Genomic DNA, 6714 nt, shown 5'->3' on the forward strand with positions numbered 1-6714 from the left:
AGATGGAGAATACAGAAGGCTGTTTGGCAAAGTGACATGATGATGGCCAGCAGCTCTGCACTGGGCATCTGCAGTGTTGGAAACTGTCCATGCTGGTTAGAGGGAGGCAGCAAGCAAGCATCTGATGGGATCTCTCAACATGGCTGGGGACTCAGATAATCCGGGCAGCCTGCTGACCAGAGGCACAGAAACTTTCCAAGGCAAGAGGATGATGACTGGGGTCAAGTACTTGGAAAATCAGGGCAGGGCTAGAGAGATGGCTTGGCTGTGAAGAGCACCCGTGGCTGTTGTAGGGACACAGGTTTGGTTCCCAGAACCAACATCTCATGGCTCACAGTCTAGGCTCCGCGCCCCCCAGCCCTGTCCCACCATCCCCCCCCCCCCATTTGCTCTGGCTTCCACCCACTCCGGGCCCTGCTCACTCTGGACACTTTGGCCAGAGGAATTCTTAAAAAAGAAAAGATTACCTTAGTTGGGCATGGTTGCTCACACCTTTAATCGCAACACTCAGGATGCAGAGGCAGGCAGATCTCTGAGTATCAGGCTATCCTGGTCTACAGAACAAGTTCTAGGACAGCCAGGGCAACATAGAAAACCCTGCCTTGAAAGCAAGAAAGCAAAAAAAAACACCAAAAAGATGGATAGATAAAAATAATTATCTTTATTTTTTGTTTATTTGACTTTAAAACTAGATGTCATTTATGTGTGTTTTTGCCTGTATACATGTTATGTGCACCAGGTGCGAGCTTGGTGTCCATGTAGGGCAGAAGAGGGCATCAGATCCCTTGGTGGTGCTGGGACTTGAACCTGGGTCTTCTTCAAGAGCAACCAGTATTCTTAACCGCTGATCCATCTCTCCAGGCCCTATCTTTATTATTTTTAATTGTGTCTCTCTGTGTGTGTGCATGTGAGTGTAGGTGTCTATGGAGGCCAGAAGAGGGCGCCAGAGTCCCTGGAGCTGGAGTTGTAGGTGATTGTGAACCACCCCATGTGCGTGCTGGGAGCCAAATTCAGGTCCTCTGGAAGAGCAGCCAGTTCTGTGCTCTAACCACTGAGTCATCCATCCTTCCAGCACTCATACCCTTTTTAAAATTCTGGGTCTTATTATGTAGCTCAGGCTAGCCTGGAATTTGGGGTCCTCTGGCCTTAGTGCTGGGACTACCGATACACATAGCTCAGAGGCATTTCTACTAAAATACCATTGCAGCTTCTCCCACTTGTGAAGGGACACCAGCATGCACGCTGATATCAGAGACGCTCTCATGGGACAACTGAAGTTTACTGATACCTTGGAGGAATGACTTGGTCTTCACTGTGTCTCGGTTTGTTTTAGTTTGTTTGTCTGTTTGTTTATTCAACAAACAATTGATGGAGATGTAGAAGTTAGGTCCCTGTCCTTCTTCCCAGGCCAGTGCTCCCAGAAATAAGACTCAGACTCAAAATATATTTACAGGGCTGGTGAGACAGCTCAGTGGGTAAGAGCACCCAACTGCTCTTCCAAAGGTTTGGAGTTCAAATCCCAGCAACCACATGGTGGCTCATAACCATCCGTAACAAGATCTGATGCCCTCTTCTGGAGTGTCTGAAGACAGCTATAGTGTACTTACATATAATAAATAAATAAATAAATCTTTTTTAAAAAAAAACAAAATATATTTACGAATACCTTGGCCATATAGCTATGGCTTCCCTTGACTAGATCATTGCTAAAATAACACATTTATTTTAGCCTGCATTCTGCCACGTGGCCAGTTACCTGAGCTAGGTACCACGTGTCTGTCTCCTCACATCTTCCCAGCAATCCTTTCTGCCTCACAGGTGTCCCGCCTCCAATTCTACCCTTTCCTACAGGCCAGAGGTTTTTTGATTGACAGGTGACACATCCGTACAACACACAAGATGATCTTTCTACAGTGGGTAGTAGCAGCGCTCGTTCAACAGAATGCTCTAGAATACTACGACAGCTCCTGTACACAGGCAATGTTCTTAGCACTAACTCCCAAAGGAAAAACACTTGAAGGAATGTAAGTTTTTACAATCGGAAAGAAAGCAGCCGGGCGGCACACGCCTCTCATCTCAGCACTAAGGATCGAAGACCTCTGGGAGCTCAAGGCTAGCCTGATCTACATAGCAAGTTCCAGGTTATCCAGGATTACACGGTGAGATCCCCTTTAAAAAAATTAATTGAAGTGAGAAACAAAAACAGACAAAAAATTGTAAGCCAGGTGTGGTGGTGCACACCGTTAATCCCAGCACTCAGGAGGCAGAATCAGGCAGGTCTTTGTGGGTTCGAGGCCAGCTTGCTCTATCTTGTGAGTTCCAGGCTGGTCGAAGTTGCACAATGACACCCTGGCTAAAACCAAACAAAACCCCCCAAATAATAAAATAAATAATAAATAAATACAATTAAGGCCAGGAATGTGGCAGGCACCTATAATCTCGGAGCCTCAAGAGCTGTCGGTAGAAAAGTTCCTGTTTGGAAGACAGATTGGATTATTATAAAGTGAGACCTTATCTCAAAATAAAACAGGCACAGTGGTGGCCATCCTTAATCCCAGCGCTCAGGAAGAAAAGCCAGGCACATAGGTTTCTCTATCCATCCAAGACCAACCTGGTCTACACGGTGAGCTCCAGTTTAGCCATGATTACAGACTCTGTTCCAGTTTACCCCCAAACAGCTGACACCCTGGGGCTGGAGAGATGGCTCAGCAGTTAAGAGCATATACCACTCTTCTTGGGGATTGAAGTTTGGTTCCCTGAACACACATTAGGTAACTCATAAATCTTATAATAACCCCAGTTCCAAGGGCTCTGGCACCTGCTCCTGGTCTCTGTGGGCTCCTGGACCCAGAAACACATAGAGATATAAATAAAAGTAAACTTAAAAAATACAAACATGGAAACAAATCCGTGAGCCCATACATATTTATTGAAAAAAAAAACATATTTAGTCTCCAACTAAGTCCCATAGAGTGGCCCCACAGTAAATGTTTCTGTGTATTTAATATTTCTTCTCTTTTGAAATCAGCCCTTAACTCTTTGGGGCTTAGGAGAGCTGGGCAGAAACTGATTGCTGGGTTCGATATTGATTGTCCTTCCTCTGTTCTGTCTGGTTGTGACAGAATGAAGTCTTCGTTCCCCTTTGTCTAGCTGACCAGAGCCAGTTCTGACCCGTGTGACGAGTATAGAACTGGAGTCCGAATACTCCAGAGAGCATTTAGCTACAAGAAGTATATGTCTGTCTTTCCTTATCCTTTCCATCCGGTTGGATTTAGTTGGGATGGCCAACTCAGAGCTCAGGCTCTATGGAGTGTGAGGAGTCAGTTCAAAAGACAGGCAAAGGCTGATTAGCAAGCTGTGTAACTGAAGCATGGTGGAGGTTGGCCATGGGGGCTTGTGACCCCTCGGTGTGAGGGTCAGGATCCACTAAAGCTTCACAGACAGAGTCTGTCTCATTCCCCCCCAAAAGAATCTCCACTAGAAGTTTGTGTTATATAAAAAAAAAACAAAAAACAAATGACTTCCTACAGTGATGGCACACGCCTTTAATCCCACCACTCAGGATGGAGAGACAGGCGATCTCTTAGTTTGAGGCCACCCTCTTCTGCATAGTTAAGTTCCAGGACAGCCAGGGCCACACAGAGAAACTCTTATCTTGAAAAACAAAACCAAAGCTTATTTTATTCGTGCCGTGTTTGTGAGTACACACGCGTGTGTGGGAGCGCCACGGTAGCACCACGGTACACACATGGAAATCAGATGACACCTCGCATTGACCATATGGGTCCCATTTTAGAACATCAGGCTTGAACACCAAGCACCTTTACTCGCTGAACCAGCTTGTCAGCCCTCGAAATAGTCTTCTAAGGAGGCCTAGTAGCTTAGGTAACATTCTATGATGTAAGCTACTATCTTAGTTCGGGGGTTGCATAAGTACACTGTAGCTGTCTTCAGACACACCAGAAGAGGATATCAGATTCCATTACAGATGGTTGTGAGCCACCATGTGGTTGCCGGGAATTGAACTCAGGACCTCTAGAAGAGCAGTCAGTGCTCTCAACTGCTGAGCCATCTCTCCAGTCCTCCAAGGCAACTCTTTAAAAGGACAACATTTAATTAGGGCTGGTGTACAGGTTCAGAGGTTCAGTCCATTATCATCATAGCAGGAAGTATGGCAGCGTCTAAGCAGGCATGGTGCTGGAGAAGAAGCTGAGAGTGTAGCCCTGGCTGTCCTGGAACTTACTTTGTAGACCAGGCTGGCCTTGAACTCAGAAATCCGCCTGCCTCTGCCTCCTGAGTGGAAGCTGAGCTAACCCTAAGCCTAACCCTAACCCTACACCTTGATCCAAAAGCAACCAGGAGAAGATGGTCTACCAGGGAGCTAGGAGGAGGGTCTCCAAGACACCCCTACAGTGACACACTTCCTCCAACAAGGCCACACCCACTCCGATAAGGCCACACCCACTCCGATAAGGCCACACCCACTCCAGCAAGGCCACACCCACTCCAATGAGGCCACACCTCCTAAGAGTGCCACTTACTCCCTGGGCCAAGGAGATTCAAACCGCCATGGGCAGTTCTTACACACCTTAGTCTCTGTTGTAGGTAACTCAGCACATTAAGAAACAGCTCTCTCAAATTTGTGTTCTTAGGTAAATGTAAAGCAATATTTTTGTTTAAATAGTATATTCTCTTTATGGAAGAGCTCAAACATGCACAACCTAAATTCAGCTGAGCCAACATAGGTAGCCACAGCTCTCATCCTGGGCTCATGATGAGCCTGTATTGATAATTCATTGAAAACTTAGGAGAGCCATCCCGTCCCCGGCCCATGGACTGAGTGACACAGTTTTGCTGGGACTTTCTTTTTCTTTCTTTCTTTCTTTCTTTCTTTCTTTCTTTCTTTCTTTCCTTCCTTCCTTCCTTCCTTCCTTCCTTCCTTCTTTCATTTATTCATTTTTTTCTCTTTTTGGTTTTTCAAGCCAAGGTTTCTCTGTGTAGCCCTGGCTGTCCTGGAACTCACTATGTAAACCAGGCTGGCCTTGAACACAGGGATCCGACTACCTCTGTCTTGGGAGTGCTGGGGTTAAATGTGTGCACCATCATGACTACCTGGCTTGCTGGGAATTTTCTGAGCTAGGTAGAAGGGCTGTAAATGCATTCTCTGTGTCAGGGAATGGTCCGTGATGGCCTTTAAACATCTCTGTTCTGCTCAGATTTCTTCTAAAGTGCTGGCTTTGCCACCCTCACCGAGTTCTTTCCTTCTTGGTCTGTCTTTGTTATATTTCAGTCTAAATGTGTCTCAGTCCTGTGGAAGTAGCTTTGCTCTGACACTTAACTGGCCTTTGTACTCAAAAAGACAAATGCTCTGTAGGTGGTTGATTGGTCTCCCACCCTTTTCTGAGGGGTCGAGGAGAGAGGGAGGAAGAGAAAGAGAGAGACAGGGGGAGGAAGAGGGAATAGGCAGGCACCATTTATCTCTTAAGAGTGTCTGGGTGCAATTTGTCCTGCCTACAAGATGTGCGGGGATAAAGATGGAGCAGAAATTGAAGGAAGACACAACCGGTGACTGACCCAACCTGAGACCCATCCCATGAGAGAGAGCCCACCCCTGACACCATCCATGACATTGTGCTATTCTTGCAGACAGACGCCTAGCATAACTGTCATCAGAGGCTCTTCGCCCAGCCACTGATGGAAACAGATACCGGGACCAACGGTCAAACATTGGGTGGAGCTTGAGGACTCCTGGGAAGACGGGGGTGGGGGGTGGGGGGTGGGGGGAGGAGGATTGAAGGAGCCACAGAGGTCAAGAGCTCTACAAGAAACCCTAAAGAATCAACCAACCTGAGTCCGTAGGGACGCGCAGAGGCTGGAGTGCCAACCGGAAAGCATGAGGAGATGAACCGAGGAGTTCTGCACATAAATGACCGGTGTGCGCTTGGTCTTCGTGTGAGACCCCCTAACAGCAAAACAGGAGCTGTCTCTGACTCTGTCTGTCGCCGGCCTTTGGCTCCCTTTCCTCTGACTGGGCTGCCTCGTGTAGCCTCAGTAGGAGAAGATGCCCCTCGTCTGTCTGCAACTTCATAGGCCAAGGAGGGTTGATATCTATGGGAGGACTCCCCTTCTCTGAGGAGAAAAGGAGGGGGGAGGAGAGAGGGGAGGGGAGAGGGGGGACTGGGAAGAGAGGAGGGAGGGGAAGCTGTGATCAGGATGTAAAGTGAATGAGTGAATGAATGATAATAGAGAATGAAGGGTTCTAATAGCTTAGTGGTGGGGTACTTGGGATGTAGCTCAGTGGTTCAGTACTTACCTTATATGCATGAGGCCCTGAGTTACAACCGGGAACCAAAACCAGCCGAATTTAAAAAAAATAACTAATTGACAATTGCTTAGGGGTGAGTAGAGCCATAGGAAACCTACTTTATTTATTTATTTATTTATTTATTTATTTATTTATTTATTTATTTATTTATTTATATGAATTGGTAGACTGGATGCCAGGTTCCTGACTGCCCCCTAGAAGTGAGGTTGAATGAAATCAGACATTAAGGTTGGGGAATATGGGAGAGAGAGGAGATTCACAGAGAATGTTTGTGATTCTGTTTTTTTTTTTTTTTCTTTTTTTTTGGAAAGCAAGATATTGAATTTCTGAGCCGGGCGGTGGTGGCGCATGCCTTTAATCCCAGCACTCGGGATGCAGAGGCAGGTGGA

The sequence above is a fragment of the Mus pahari genome, chromosome 23 (assembly GCF_900095145.1).
Source record: "Mus pahari chromosome 23, PAHARI_EIJ_v1.1, whole genome shotgun sequence".
Taxonomy (NCBI): domain Eukaryota; kingdom Metazoa; phylum Chordata; class Mammalia; order Rodentia; family Muridae; genus Mus; species Mus pahari.